This window comes from Atractosteus spatula, chromosome 5 (genome assembly GCF_055471065.1).
Source record: "Atractosteus spatula isolate fAtrSpa1 chromosome 5, fAtrSpa1.hap1, whole genome shotgun sequence".
Lineage (NCBI taxonomy): Eukaryota > Metazoa > Chordata > Actinopteri > Semionotiformes > Lepisosteidae > Atractosteus > Atractosteus spatula.
In genome coordinates, this window is record NC_142710.1 from 55,009,953 (window position 1) to 55,025,629 (window position 15,677).

A 15,677-nucleotide genomic window follows, 5' to 3' on the forward strand; every position below is an offset into this window, starting at 1 on the left:
TGAACTGCCCAACAAGCAAGAGTTCGAAAGAACCTGATTTAACTTTTAAAATCTTGCCATGGACTTTGAAATCACAGGCAAATTAGCAGATAAAGCCAAAATGTATTAGTTGTTTCGGACTTTTAGGCCACTTCAGCCTAAACGTACATTCATTCAGCACTCCGTTCAACACGAAATTTCCAATGAAAGAATAGCTTTCAAAAATTAATTTGACCACTCCTGACACACTCTTTTGGTTTTGGCAGTGTTGTATTGTCTTTTCAGACTCATATTTTGATTCAGAGAAGCAGATTTTCCTGTCAAATAAGTGGAATGTTGAGAAAACTGTCTTTGAGAAATATTTGAACCCTAACCCTAACTGGCAAAACCCGAAGCTAGGGTTAGGGTTTTATTCCCATACAATGTAGACAGTTTTTGATGGCATGGCTGTGTTTTAGGGCTGAAAGGATACTTAGGAATATAGTTCTTTCAATGTTTTCTAAACATTTTTTTCTGACCTATATGGCTGTATACAGTGCTTTGCCCCAAAAAGGAATGGTGGCTGAACTGCCCAACAAGCAAAAAATTGAAAGAACCTGATTTAACTTTTAAACTCTTGCCATGGGCTTTGAAATCACAGGCAAATTAACAGATAAAGCCAAAATGTATTCGTTGTTTCGGACTTTTAGGCCACTTCAGCCTAAACGTACATTCATTCAGCACTCCGTTCAACACGAAATTTCGAATGAAAGAATAGCTTTCAAAAATTAATTCGACCACTCCTGACACACTCTTTTGGTTTTGGCAGTGTTGTATTGTCTTTTCAGACTCATATTTTGATTCAGAGAAGCAGATTTTCCTGTCAAATAAGTGAAATGTTGAGAAAATTGTCTTTCAGATATATTTGAACCCTAACCCTAACTAGCAAAACCCGAAGCTAGGGTTAGGGTTTTATTCCCATACAATGTAGACAGTTTTTGATGGCATGGCTGTGTTTTAGGGCTGAAAGGATTCTTAGGAATATAGTTCTTTCAATGTTTTCTAAACATTTTTTTCTGACCTATATGGCTGTATACAGTGCTTTGCCCCAAAAAGGAATGGTGTCTGAACTGCCCAACAAGCAAGAGTTCGAAAGAACCTGATTTAACTTTTAAAATCTTGCCATGGACTTTGAAATCACAGGCAAATTAACAGATAAAGCCAAAATGTATTAGTTGTGTTGGACTTTTAGGCCACTTCAGCCTAAACGTACATTCATTCAGCACTCCGTTCAACACGAAATTTCCAATGAAAGAATAGCTTTCAAAAATTAATTTGACCACTCCTGACACACTCTTTTGGTTTTGGCAGTGTTGTATTGTCTTTTCAGACTCATATTTTGATTCAGAGAAGCAGATTTTCCTGTCAAATAAGTGGAATGTTGAGAAAATTGTCTTTGAGAAATATTTGAACCCTAACCCTAACTAGCAAAACCCGAAGCTAGGGTTAGGGTTTTATTCCCATACAATGTAGACAGTTTTTGATGGCATGGCTGTGTTTTAGGGCTGAAAGGATTCTACGGAATATAGTTCTTTCAATGTTTTCTAAACATTTTTTTCTGACCTATATGGCTGTATACAGTGCTTTGCCCCAAAAAGGAATGGTGGCTGAACTGCCCAACAAGCAAAAAATTGAAAGAACCTGATTTAACTTTTAAACTCTTGCCATGGGCTTTGAAATCACAGGCAAATTAACAGATAAAGCCAAAATGTATTAGTTGTTTCGGACTTTTAGGCCACTTCAGCCTAAACGTCCATTCATTCAGCACTCCGTTCAACACGAAATTTCCAATGAAAGAATAGCTTTCAAAAATTAATTTGACCACTCCTGACACACTGTTTTGGTTTTGGCAGTGTTGTTTTGACTTTTCAGACTCATATTTTGATTCAGAGAAGCAAATTTTCCAGTCAAATGAGTGGAATGTTGAGAAAATTGTCTTTCAGAAATATTTGAACCCTAACCCTAACTAGCAAAACCCGAAGCTAGGGTTAGGGTTTTATTCCCATACAATGTAGACAGTTTTTGATGGCATGGCTGTGTTTTAGGGCTGAAAGGATACTTAGGAATATAGTTCTTTCAATGTTTTCTAAACATTTTTTTCTGACCTATATGGCTGTATACAGTGCTTTGCCCCAAAAAGGAATGGTGGCTGAACTGCCCAATAAGCAAAAAATTGAAAGAACCTGATTTAACTTTTAAAATCTTGCCATGGGCTTTGAAATCACAGGCAAATTAGCAGATAAAGCCAAAATGTATTAGTTGTTTCGGACTTTTAGGCCACTTCAGCCTAAACGTACATTCATTCAGCACTCCGTTCAACACGAAATTTCGAATGAAAGAATAGCTTTCAAAAATTAATTCGACCACTCCTGACACACTCTTTTGGTTTTGGCAGTGTTGTATTGTCTTTTCAGACTCATATTTTGATTCAGAGAAGCAGATTTTCCTGTCAAATGAGTGGAATGTTGAGAAAATTGTCTTTGAGAAATATTTGAACCCTAACCCTAACTGGCAAAACCCGAAGCTAGGGTTAGGGTTTTATTCCCATACAATGTAGACAGTTTTTGATGGCATGGCTGTGTTTTAAGGCTGAAAGGATACTTAGGAATATAGTTCTTTCAATGTTTTCTAAACATTTTTTTCTGACCTATATGGCTGTATACAGTGCTTTGCCCCAAAAAGGAATGGTGGCTGAACTGCCCAACAAGCAAGAGTTCGAAAGAACCTGATTTAACTTTTAAAATCTTGCCATGGACTTTGAAATTACAGGCAAATTAACAGATAAAGCCAAAATGTATTAGTTGTTTCGGACTTTTAGACCACTTCAGCCTAAACGTACATTCATTCAGCACTCCGTTCAACACGAAATTTCCAATGAAAGAATAGCTTTCAAAAATTAATTTGACCACTCCTGACACACTCTTTTGGTTTTGGCAGTGTTGTATTGTCTTTTCAGACTCATATTTTGATTCAGAGAAGCAAATTTTCCAGTCAAATGAGTGGAATGTTGAGAAAATTGTCTTTGAGAAATATTTGAACCCTAACCCTAACTAGCAAAACCCGAAGCTAGGGTTAGGGTTTTATTCCCATACAATGTAGACAGTTTTTGATGGCATGGCTGTGTTTTAGGGCTGAAAGGATACTTAGGAATATAGTTCTTTCAATGTTTTCTAAACATATTTTTCTGACCTATATAGCTGTATACAGTGCTTTGCCCCAAAAAGGAATGGTGTCTGAACTGCCCAACAAGCAAGAGTTCGAAAGAACCTGATTTAACTTTTAAAATCTTGCCATGGACTTTGAAATCACAGGCAAATTAACAGATAAAGCCAAAATGTATTAGTTGTTTCGGACTTTTAGGCCACTTCAGCCTAATCGTACATTCATTCAGCACTCCGTTCAACACGAAATTTCCAATGAAAGAATAGCTTTCAAAAATTAATTTGACCACTCCTGACACACTCTTTTGGTTTTGGCAGTGTTGTATTGTCTTTTCAGACTCATATTTTGATTCAGAGAAGCAGATTTTCCTGTCAAATAAGTGGAATGTTGAGAAAATTGTCTTTGAGAAATATTTGAACCCTAACCCTAACTGGCAAAACCCGAAGCTAGGGTTAGGGGTTTATTCCTATAAATGTAGACAGTTTTTGATGGCATGGCTGTGTTTTAGGGCTGAAAGGATACTTAGGAATATAGTTCTTTCAATGTTTTCTAAACATTTTTTTCTGACCTATATGGCTGTATACAGTGCTTTGCCCCAAAAAGGAATGGTTGCTGAACTGCCCAACAAGCAAAAAATTGAAAGAACCTGATTTAACTTTTAAACTCTTGCCATGGGCTTTGAAATCACAGGCAAATTAACAGATAAAGCCAAAATGTATTAGTTGTTTCGGACTTTTAGGCCACTTCAGCCTAAACGTACATTCATTCAGCACTCCGTTCAACACGAAATTTCGAATGAAAGAATAGCTTTCAAAAATTAATTCGACCACTCCTGACACACTCTTTTGGTTTTGGCAGTGTTGTATTGTCTTTTCAGACTCATATTTTGATTCAGAGAAGCAGATTTTCCTGTCAAATAAGTGAAATGTTGAGAAAATTGTCTTTGAGAAATATTTGAACCCTAACCCTAACTAGCAAAACCCGAAGCTAGGGTTAGGGTTTTATTCCCATACAATGTAGACAGTTTTTGATGGCATGGCTGTGTTTTAGGGCTGAAAGGATACTTAGGAATATAGTTCTTTCAATGTTTTCTAAACATATTTTTCTGACCTATATGGCTGTATACAGTGCTTTGCCCCAAAAAGGAATGGTGTCTGAACTGCCCAACAAGCAAGAGTTCGAAAGAACCTGATTTAACTTTTAAAATCTTGCCATGGACTTTGAAATCACAGGCAAATTAACAGATAAAGCCAAAATGTATTAGTTGTTTCGGACTTTTAGGCCACTTCAGCCTAAACGTACATTCATTCAGCACTCCGTTCAACACGAAATTTCCAATGAAAGAATAGCTTTCAAAAATTAATTTGACCACTCCTGACACACTCTTTTGGTTTTGGCAGTGTTGCATTGTCTTTTCAAACTAATATTTTCATTCAGAGAAGCAGATTTTCCTGTCAAATAAGTGGAATGTTGAGAAAATTGTCTTTGAGAAATATTTGAACCCTAACCCTAACTGGAAAAACCCGAAGCTAGGGTTAGGGTTTTATTCCCATACAATGTAGACAGTTTTTGATGGCATGGCTGTGTTTTAGGGCTGAAAGGATACTTAGGAATATAGTTCTTTCAATGTTTTCTAAACATTTTTTTCTGACCTATATGGCTGTATACAGTGCTTTGCCCCAAAAAGGAATGGTGGCTGAACTGCCCAACAAGCAAAAAATTGAAAGAACCTGATTTAACTTTTAAACTCTTGCCATGGGCTTTGAAATCACAGGCAAATTAACAGATAAAGCCAAAATGTATTCGTTGTTTCGGACTTTTAGGCCACTTCAGCCTAAACGTACATTCATTCAGCACTCCGTTCAACACGAAATTTCGAATGAAAGAATAGCTTTCAAAAATTAATTCGACCACTCCTGACACACTCTTTTGGTTTTGGCAGTGTTGTATTGTCTTTTCAGACTCATATTTTGATTCAGAGAAGCAGATTTTCCTGTCAAATAAGTGAAATGTTGAGAAAATTGTCTTTCAGATATATTTGAACCCTAACCCTAACTAGCAAAACCCGAAGCTAGGGTTAGGGTTTTATTCCCATACAATGTAGATAGTTTTTGATGGCATGGCTGTGTTTTAGGGCTGAAAGGATTCTTAGGAATATAGTTCTTTCAATGTTTTCTAAACATTTTTTTCTGACCTATATGGCTGTATACAGTGCTTTGCCCCAAAAAGGAATGGTGTCTGAACTGCCCAACAAGCAAGAGTTCGAAAGAACCTGATTTAACTTTTAAAATCTTGCCATGGACTTTGAAATCACAGGCAAATTAACAGATAAAGCCAAAATGTATTAGTTGTTTCGGACTTTTAGGCCACTTCAACCTAAACGTCCATTCATTCAGCACTCCGTTCAACACGAAATTTCCAATGAAAGAATAGCTTTCAAAAATTAATTTGACCACTGCTGACACAGTCTTTTGGTTTTGGCAGTGTTGTATTGTCTTTTCAGACTTATATTTTGATTCAGAGAAGCAGATTTTCCTGTCAAATAAGTGGAATGTTGAGAAAACTGTCTTTGAGAAATATTTGAACCCTAACCCTAACTAGCAAAACCCGAAGCTAGGGTTAGGGTTTTATTCCCATACAATGTAGACAGTTTATGATGGCATGGCTGTGTTTTAGGGCTGAAAGGATTCTTAGGAATATAGTTCTTTCAATGTTTTCTTAACATTTTTTTCTGACCTATATGGCTGTATACAGTGCTTTGCCCCAAAAAGGAATGGTGTCTGAACTGCCCAACAAGCAAGAGTTCGAAAGAACCTGATTTCACTTTTAAAATCTTGCCATGGACTTTGAAATCACAGGCAAATTAACAGATAAAGCCAAAATGTATTAGTTGTGTTGGACTTTTAGGCCACTTCAGCCTAAACGTACATTCATTCAGCACTCCGTTCAACACGAAATTTCCAATGAAAGAATAGCTTTCAAAAATTAATTTGACCACTCCTGACACACTCTTTTGGTTTTGGCAGTGTTGTATTGTCTTTTCAGACTCATATTTTGATTCAGAAAAGCAGATTTTCCTGTCAAATAAGTGGAATGTTGAGAAAATTGTCTTTGAGAAATATTTGAACCCTAACCCTAACTAGCAAAACCCGAAGCTAGGGTTAGGGTTTTATTCCCATACAATGTAGACAGTTTTTGATGGCATGGCTGTGTTTTAGGGCTGAAAGGATACTTAGGAATATAGTTCTTTCAATGTTTTCTAAACATTTTTTTCTGACCTATATGGCTGTATACAGTGCTTTGCCCCAAAAAGGAATGGTGGCTGAACTGCCCAATAAGCAAAAAATTGAAAGAACCTGATTTAACTTTTAAACTCTTGCCATGGGCTTTGAAATCACAGGCAAATTAACAGATAAAGCCAAAATGTATTAGTTGTTTCGGACTTTTAGGCCACTTCAGCCTAAACGTACATTCATTCAGCACTCCGTTCAACACGAAATTTCGAATGAAAGAATAGCTTTCAAAAATTAATTCGACCACTCCTGACACACTCTTTTGGTTTTGGCAGTGTTGTATTGTCTTTTCAGACTCATATTTTGATTCAGAGAAGCAGATTTTCCTGTCAAATAAGTGGAATGTTGAGAAAATTGTCTTTGAGAAATATTTGAACCCTAACCCTAACTAGCAAAACCCGAAGCTAGGGTTAGGGTTTTATTCCCATACAATGTAGACAGTTTTTAATGGCATGGCTGTGTTTTAGGGCTGAAAGGATTCTTAGGAATATAGTTCTTTCAATGTTTTCTAAACATTTTTTTCTGACCTATATGGCTGTATACAGTGCTTTGCCCCAAAAAGGAATGGTGTCTGAACTGCCCAACAAGCAAGAGTTCGAAAGAACCTGATTTAACTTTTAAAATCTTGCCATGGACTTTGAAATCACAGGCAAATTAGCAGATAAAGCCAAAATGTATTAGTTGTTTCGGACTTTTAGGCCACTTCAGCCTAAACGTACATTCATTCAGCACTCCGTTCAACACGAAATTTCCAATGAAAGAATAGCTTTCAAAAATTAATTTGACCACTCCTGACACACTCTTTTGGTTTTGGCAGTGTTGTATTGTCTTTTCAGACTCATATTTTGATTCAGAGAAGCAGATTTTCCTGTCAAATAAGTGGAATGTTGAGAAAACTGTCTTTGAGAAATATTTGAACCCTAACCCTAACTGGCAAAACCCGAAGCTAGGGTTAGGGTTTTATTCCCATACAATGTAGACAGTTTTTGATGGCATGGCTGTGTTTTAGGGCTGAAAGGATACTTAGGAATATAGTTCTTTCAATGTTTTCTAAACATTTTTTTCTGACCTATATGGCTGTATACAGTGCTTTGCCCCAAAAAGGAATGGTGGCTGAACTGCCCAACAAGCAAAAAATTGAAAGAACCTGATTTAACTTTTAAACTCTTGCCATGGGCTTTGAAATCACAGGCAAATTAACAGATAAAGCCAAAATGTATTCGTTGTTTCGGACTTTTAGGCCACTTCAGCCTAAACGTACATTCATTCAGCACTCCGTTCAACACGAAATTTCGAATGAAAGAATAGCTTTCAAAAATTAATTCGACCACTCCTGACACACTCTTTTGGTTTTGGCAGTGTTGTATTGTCTTTTCAGACTCATATTTTGATTCAGAGAAGCAGATTTTCCTGTCAAATAAGTGAAATGTTGAGAAAATTGTCTTTCAGATATATTTGAACCCTAACCCTAACTAGCAAAACCCGAAGCTAGGGTTAGGGTTTTATTCCCATACAATGTAGACAGTTTTTGATGGCATGGCTGTGTTTTAGGGCTGAAAGGATTCTTAGGAATATAGTTCTTTCAATGTTTTCTAAACATTTTTTTCTGACCTATATGGCTGTATACAGTGCTTTGCCCCAAAAAGGAATGGTGTCTGAACTGCCCAACAAGCAAGAGTTCGAAAGAACCTGATTTAACTTTTAAAATCTTGCCATGGACTTTGAAATCACAGGCAAATTAACAGATAAAGCCAAAATGTATTAGTTGTGTTGGACTTTTAGGCCACTTCAGCCTAAACGTACATTCATTCAGCACTCCGTTCAACACGAAATTTCCAATGAAAGAATAGCTTTCAAAAATTAATTTGACCACTCCTGACACACTCTTTTGGTTTTGGCAGTGTTGTATTGTCTTTTCAGACTCATATTTTGATTCAGAGAAGCAGATTTTCCTGTCAAATAAGTGGAATGTTGAGAAAATTGTCTTTGAGAAATATTTGAACCCTAACCCTAACTAGCAAAACCCGAAGCTAGGGTTAGGGTTTTATTCCCATACAATGTAGACAGTTTTTGATGGCATGGCTGTGTTTTAGGGCTGAAAGGATTCTACGGAATATAGTTCTTTCAATGTTTTCTAAACATTTTTTTCTGACCTATATGGCTGTATACAGTGCTTTGCCCCAAAAAGGAATGGTGGCTGAACTGCCCAACAAGCAAAAAATTGAAAGAACCTGATTTAACTTTTAAACTCTTGCCATGGGCTTTGAAATCACAGGCAAATTAACAGATAAAGCCAAAATGTATTAGTTGTTTCGGACTTTTAGGCCACTTCAGCCTAAACGTCCATTCATTCAGCACTCCGTTCAACACGAAATTTCCAATGAAAGAATAGCTTTCAAAAATTAATTTGACCACTCCTGACACACTGTTTTGGTTTTGGCAGTGTTGTTTTGACTTTTCAGACTCATATTTTGATTCAGAGAAGCAAATTTTCCAGTCAAATGAGTGGAATGTTGAGAAAATTGTCTTTCAGAAATATTTGAACCCTAACCCTAACTAGCAAAACCCGAAGCTAGGGTTAGGGTTTTATTCCCATACAATGTAGACAGTTTTTGATGGCATGGCTGTGTTTTAGGGCTGAAAGGATACTTAGGAATATAGTTCTTTCAATGTTTTCTAAACATTTTTTTCTGACCTATATGGCTGTATACAGTGCTTTGCCCCAAAAAGGAATGGTGGCTGAACTGCCCAATAAGCAAAAAATTGAAAGAACCTGATTTAACTTTTAAAATCTTGCCATGGGCTTTGAAATCACAGGCAAATTAGCAGATAAAGCCAAAATGTATTAGTTGTTTCGGACTTTTAGGCCACTTCAGCCTAAACGTACATTCATTCAGCACTCCGTTCAACACGAAATTTCGAATGAAAGAATAGCTTTCAAAAATTAATTCGACCACTCCTGACACACTCTTTTGGTTTTGGCAGTGTTGTATTGTCTTTTCAGACTCATATTTTGATTCAGAGAAGCAGATTTTCCTGTCAAATGAGTGGAATGTTGAGAAAATTGTCTTTGAGAAATATTTGAACCCTAACCCTAACTGGCAAAACCCGAAGCTAGGGTTAGGGTTTTATTCCCATACAATGTAGACAGTTTTTGATGGCATGGCTGTGTTTTAAGGCTGAAAGGATACTTAGGAATATAGTTCTTTCAATGTTTTCTAAACATTTTTTTCTGACCTATATGGCTGTATACAGTGCTTTGCCCCAAAAAGGAATGGTGGCTGAACTGCCCAACAAGCAAGAGTTCGAAAGAACCTGATTTAACTTTTAAAATCTTGCCATGGACTTTGAAATTACAGGCAAATTAACAGATAAAGCCAAAATGTATTAGTTGTTTCGGACTTTTAGACCACTTCAGCCTAAACGTACATTCATTCAGCACTCCGTTCAACACGAAATTTCCAATGAAAGAATAGATTTCAAAAATTAATTTGACCACTCCTGACACACTCTTTTGGTTTTGGCAGTGTTGTATTGTCTTTTCAGACTCATATTTTGATTCAGAGAAGCAAATTTTCCAGTCAAATGAGTGGAATGTTGAGAAAATTGTCTTTGAGAAATATTTGAACCCTAACCCTAACTAGCAAAACCCGAAGCTAGGGTTAGGGTTTTATTCCCATACAATGTAGACAGTTTTTGATGGCATGGCTGTGTTTTAGGGCTGAAAGGATACTTAGGAATATAGTTCTTTCAATGTTTTCTAAACATATTTTTCTGACCTATATAGCTGTATACAGTGCTTTGCCCCAAAAAGGAATGGTGTCTGAACTGCCCAACAAGCAAGAGTTCGAAAGAACCTGATTTAACTTTTAAAATCTTGCCATGGACTTTGAAATCACAGGCAAATTAACAGATAAAGCCAAAATGTATTAGTTGTTTCGGACTTTTAGGCCACTTCAGCCTAATCGTACATTCATTCAGCACTCCGTTCAACACGAAATTTCCAATGAAAGAATAGCTTTCAAAAATTAATTTGACCACTCCTGACACACTCTTTTGGTTTTGGCAGTGTTGTATTGTCTTTTCAGACTCATATTTTGATTCAGAGAAGCAGATTTTCCTGTCAAATAAGTGGAATGTTGAGAAAATTGTCTTTGAGAAATATTTGAACCCTAACCCTAACTGGCAAAACCCGAAGCTAGGGTTAGGGGTTTATTCCTATAAATGTAGACAGTTTTTGATGGCATGGCTGTGTTTTAGGGCTGAAAGGATACTTAGGAATATAGTTCTTTCAATGTTTTCTAAACATTTTTTTCTGACCTATATGGCTGTATACAGTGCTTTGCCCCAAAAAGGAATGGTTGCTGAACTGCCCAACAAGCAAAAAATTGAAAGAACCTGATTTAACTTTTAAACTCTTGCCATGGGCTTTGAAATCACAGGCAAATTAACAGATAAAGCCAAAATGTATTAGTTGTTTCGGACTTTTAGGCCACTTCAGCCTAAACGTACATTCATTCAGCACTCCGTTCAACACGAAATTTCGAATGAAAGAATAGCTTTCAAAAATTAATTCGACCACTCCTGACACACTCTTTTGGTTTTGGCAGTGTTGTATTGTCTTTTCAGACTCATATTTTGATTCAGAGAAGCAGATTTTCCTGTCAAATAAGTGAAATGTTGAGAAAATTGTCTTTGAGAAATATTTGAACCCTAACCCTAACTAGCAAAACCCGAAGCTAGGGTTAGGGTTTTATTCCCATACAATGTAGACAGTTTTTGATGGCATGGCTGTGTTTTAGGGCTGAAAGGATACTTAGGAATATAGTTCTTTCAATGTTTTCTAAACATATTTTTCTGACCTATATGGCTGTATACAGTGCTTTGCCCCAAAAAGGAATGGTGTCTGAACTGCCCAACAAGCAAGAGTTCGAAAGAACCTGATTTAACTTTTAAAATCTTGCCATGGACTTTGAAATCACAGGCAAATTAACAGATAAAGCCAAAATGTATTAGTTGTTTCGGACTTTTAGGCCACTTCAGCCTAAACGTACATTCATTCAGCACTCCGTTCAACACGAAATTTCCAATGAAAGAATAGCTTTCAAAAATTAATTTGACCACTCCTGACACACTCTTTTGGTTTTGGCAGTGTTGCATTGTCTTTTCAAACTAATATTTTCATTCAGAGAAGCAGATTTTCCTGTCAAATAAGTGGAATGTTGAGAAAATTGTCTTTGAGAAATATTTGAACCCTAACCCTAACTGGAAAAACCCGAAGCTAGGGTTAGGGTTTTATTCCCATACAATGTAGACAGTTTTTGATGGCATGGCTGTGTTTTAGGGCTGAAAGGATACTTAGGAATATAGTTCTTTCAATGTTTTCTAAACATTTTTTTCTGACCTATATGGCTGTATACAGTGCTTTGCCCCAAAAAGGAATGGTGGCTGAACTGCCCAACAAGCAAAAAATTGAAAGAACCTGATTTAACTTTTAAAATCTTGCCATGGGCTTTGAAATCACAGGCAAATTAACAGATAAAGCCAAAATGTATTAGTTGTTTCGGACTTTTAGGCCACTTCAACCTAAACGTCCATTCATTCAGCACTCCGTTCAACACGAAATTTCCAATGAAAGAATAGCTTTCAAAAATTAATTTGACCACTCCTGACACACTCTTTTGGTTTTGGCAGTGTTGTATTGACTTTTCAGACTCATATTTTGATTCAGAGAAGCAAATTTTCCAGTCAAATGAGTGGAATGTTGAGAAAATTTTCTTTGAGAAATATTTGAACCCTAACCCTAACTAGCAAAACCCGAAGCTAGGGTTAGGGTTTTATTCCCATACAATGTAGACAGTTTTTGATGGCATGGCTGTGTTTTAGGGCTGAAAGGATACTTAGGAATATAGTTCTTTCAATGTTTTCTAAACATTTTTTTCTGACCTATATGGCTGTATACAGTGCTTTGCCCCAAAAAGGAATGGTGTCTGAACTGCCCAACAAGCAAGAGTTCGAAAGAACCTGATTTAACTTTTAAAATCTTGCCATGGACTTTGAAATCACAGGCAAATTAACAGATAAAGCCAAAATGTATTAGTTGTTTCGGACTTTTAGGCCACTTCAGCCTAAACGTACATTCATTCAGCACTCCGTTCAACACGAAATTTCCAATGAAAGAATAGCTTTCAAAAATTAATTTGACCACTCCTGACACACTCTTTTGGTTTTGGCAGTGTTGCATTGTCTTTTCAAACTAATATTTTCATTCAGAGAAGCAGATTTTCCTGTCAAATAAGTGGAATGTTGAGAAAATTGTCTTTGAGAAATATTTGAACCCTAACCCTAACTGGAAAAACCCGAAGCTAGGGTTAGGGTTTTATTCCCATACAATGTAGACAGTTTTTGATGGCATGGCTGTGTTTTAGGGCTGAAAGGATACTTAGGAATATAGTTCTTTCAATGTTTTCTAAACATTTTTTTCTGACCTATATGGCTGTATACAGTGCTTTGCCCCAAAAAGGAATGGTGGCTGAACTGCCCAACAAGCAAGAGTTCGAAAGAACCTGATTTAACTTTTAAAATCTTGCCATGGACTTTCAAATCACAGGCAAATTAACAGATAAAGCCAAAATGTATTAGTTGTTTCGGACTTTTAGGCCACTTCAACCTAAACGTCCATTCATTCAGCACTCCGTTCAACACGAAATTTCCAATGAAAGAATAGCTTTCAAAAATTAATTTGACCACTCCTGACACACTCTTTTGGTTTTGGCAGTGTTGTATTGACTTTTCAGACTCATATTTTGATTCAGAGAAGCAAATTTTCCAGTCAAATGAGTGGAATGTTGAGAAAATTGTCTTTGAGAAATATTTGAACCCTAACCCTAACTAGCAAAACCCGAAGCTAGGGTTAGGGTTTTATTCCCATACAATGTAGACAGTTTTTGATGGCATGGCTGTGTTTTAGGGCTGAAAGGATACTTAGGAATATAGTTCTTTCAATGTTTTCTAAACATTTTTTTCTGACCTATATGTCTGTATACAGTGCTTTGCCCCAAAAAGGAATGGTGTCTGAACTGCCCAACAAGCAAGAGTTCGAAAGAACCTGATTTAACTTTTAAAATCTTGCCATGGACTTTGAAATCACAGGCAAATTAACAGATAAAGCCAAAATGTATTAGTTGTGTTGGACTTTTAGGCCACTTCAGCCTAAACGTACATTCATTCAGCACTCCGTTCAACACGAAATTTCCAATGAAAGAATAGCTTTCAAAAATTAATTTGACCACTCCTGACACACTCTTTTGGTTTTGGCAGTGTTGCATTGTCTTTTCAAACTAATATTTTCATTCAGAGAAGCAGATTTTCCTGTCAAATAAGTGGAATGTTGAGAAAATTGTCTTTGAGAAATATTTGAACCCTAACCCTAACTGGAAAAACCCGAAGCTAGGGTTAGGGTTTTATTCCCATACAATGTAGACAGTTTTTGATGGCATGGCTGTGTTTTAGGGCTGAAAGGATACTTAGGAATATAGTTCTTTCAATGTTTTCTAAACATTTTTTTCTGACCTATATGGCTGTATACAGTGCTTTGCCCCAAAAAGGAATGGTGGCTGAACTGCCCAACAAGCAAGAGTTCGAAAGAACCTGATTTAACTTTTAAAATCTTGCCATGGACTTTCAAATCACAGGCAAATTAACAGATAAAGCCAAAATGTATTAGTTGTTTCGGACTTTTAGGCCACTTCAACCTAAACGTCCATTCATTCAGCACTCCGTTCAACACGAAATTTCCAATGAAAGAATAGCTTTCAAAAATTAATTTGACCACTCCTGACACACTCTTTTGGTTTTGGCAGTGTTGTATTGACTTTTCAGACTCATATTTTGATTCAGAGAAGCAAATTTTCCAGTCAAATGAGTGGAATGTTGAGAAAATTGTCTTTGAGAAATATTTGAACCCTAACCCTAACTAGCAAAACCCGAAGCTAGGGTTAGGGTTTTATTCCCATACAATGTAGACAGTTTTTGATGGCATGGCTGTGTTTTAGGGCTGAAAGGATACTTAGGAATATAGTTCTTTCAATGTTTTCTAAACATATTTTTCTGACCTATATGGCTGTATACAGTGCTTTGCCCCAAAAAGGAATGGTGTCTGAACTGCCCAACAAGCAAGAGTTCGAAAGAACCTGATTTAACTTTTAAAATCTTGCCAAGGACTTTGAAATCACAGGCAAATTAGCAGATAAAGCCAAAATGTATTAGTTGTTTCGGACTTTTAGGCCACTTCAGCCTAAACGTACATTCATTCAGCACTCCGTTCAACACGATATTTCCAATGAAAGAATAGCTTTCAAAAATTAATTTGACCACTCCTGACACACTCTTTTGGTTTTGGCAGTGTTGTATTGTCTTTTCAGACTCATATTTTGATTCAGAGAAGCAGATTTTCCTGTCAAATAAGTGGAATGTTGAGAAAATTGTCTTTGAGAAATATTTGAACCCTAACCCTAACTGGCAAAACCCGAAGCTAGGGTTAGGGTTTTATTCCCATACAATGTAGACAGTTTTTGATGGCATGGCTGTGTTTTAGGGCTGAAAGGATACTTAGGAATATAGTTCTTTCAATGTTTTCTAAACATTTTTTTCTGACCTATATGGCTGTATACAGTGCTTTGCCCCAAAAAGGAATGGTGGCTGAACTGCCCAACAAGCAAAAAATTGAAAGAACCTGATTTAACTTTTAAACTCTTGCCATGGGCTTTGAAATCACAGGCAAATTAACAGATAAAGCCAAAATGTATTCGTTGTTTCGGACTTTTAGGCCACTTCAGCCTAAACGTACATTCATTCAGCACTCCGTTCAACACGAAATTTCGAATGAAAGAATAGCTTTCAAAAATTAATTCGACCACTCCTGACACACTCTTTTGGTTTTGGCAGTGTTGTATTGTCTTTTCAGACTCATATTTTGATTCAGAGAAGCAGATTTTCCTGTCAAATAAGTGAAATGTTGAGAAAATTGTCTTTCAGATATATTTGAACCCTAACCCTAACTAGCAAAACCCGAAGCTAGGGTTAGGGTTTTATTCCCATACAATGTAGACAGTTTTTGATGGCATGGCTGTGTTTTAAGGCTGAAAGGATACTTAGGAATATAGTTCTTTCAATGTTTTCTAAACATTTTTTTCTGACCTATAT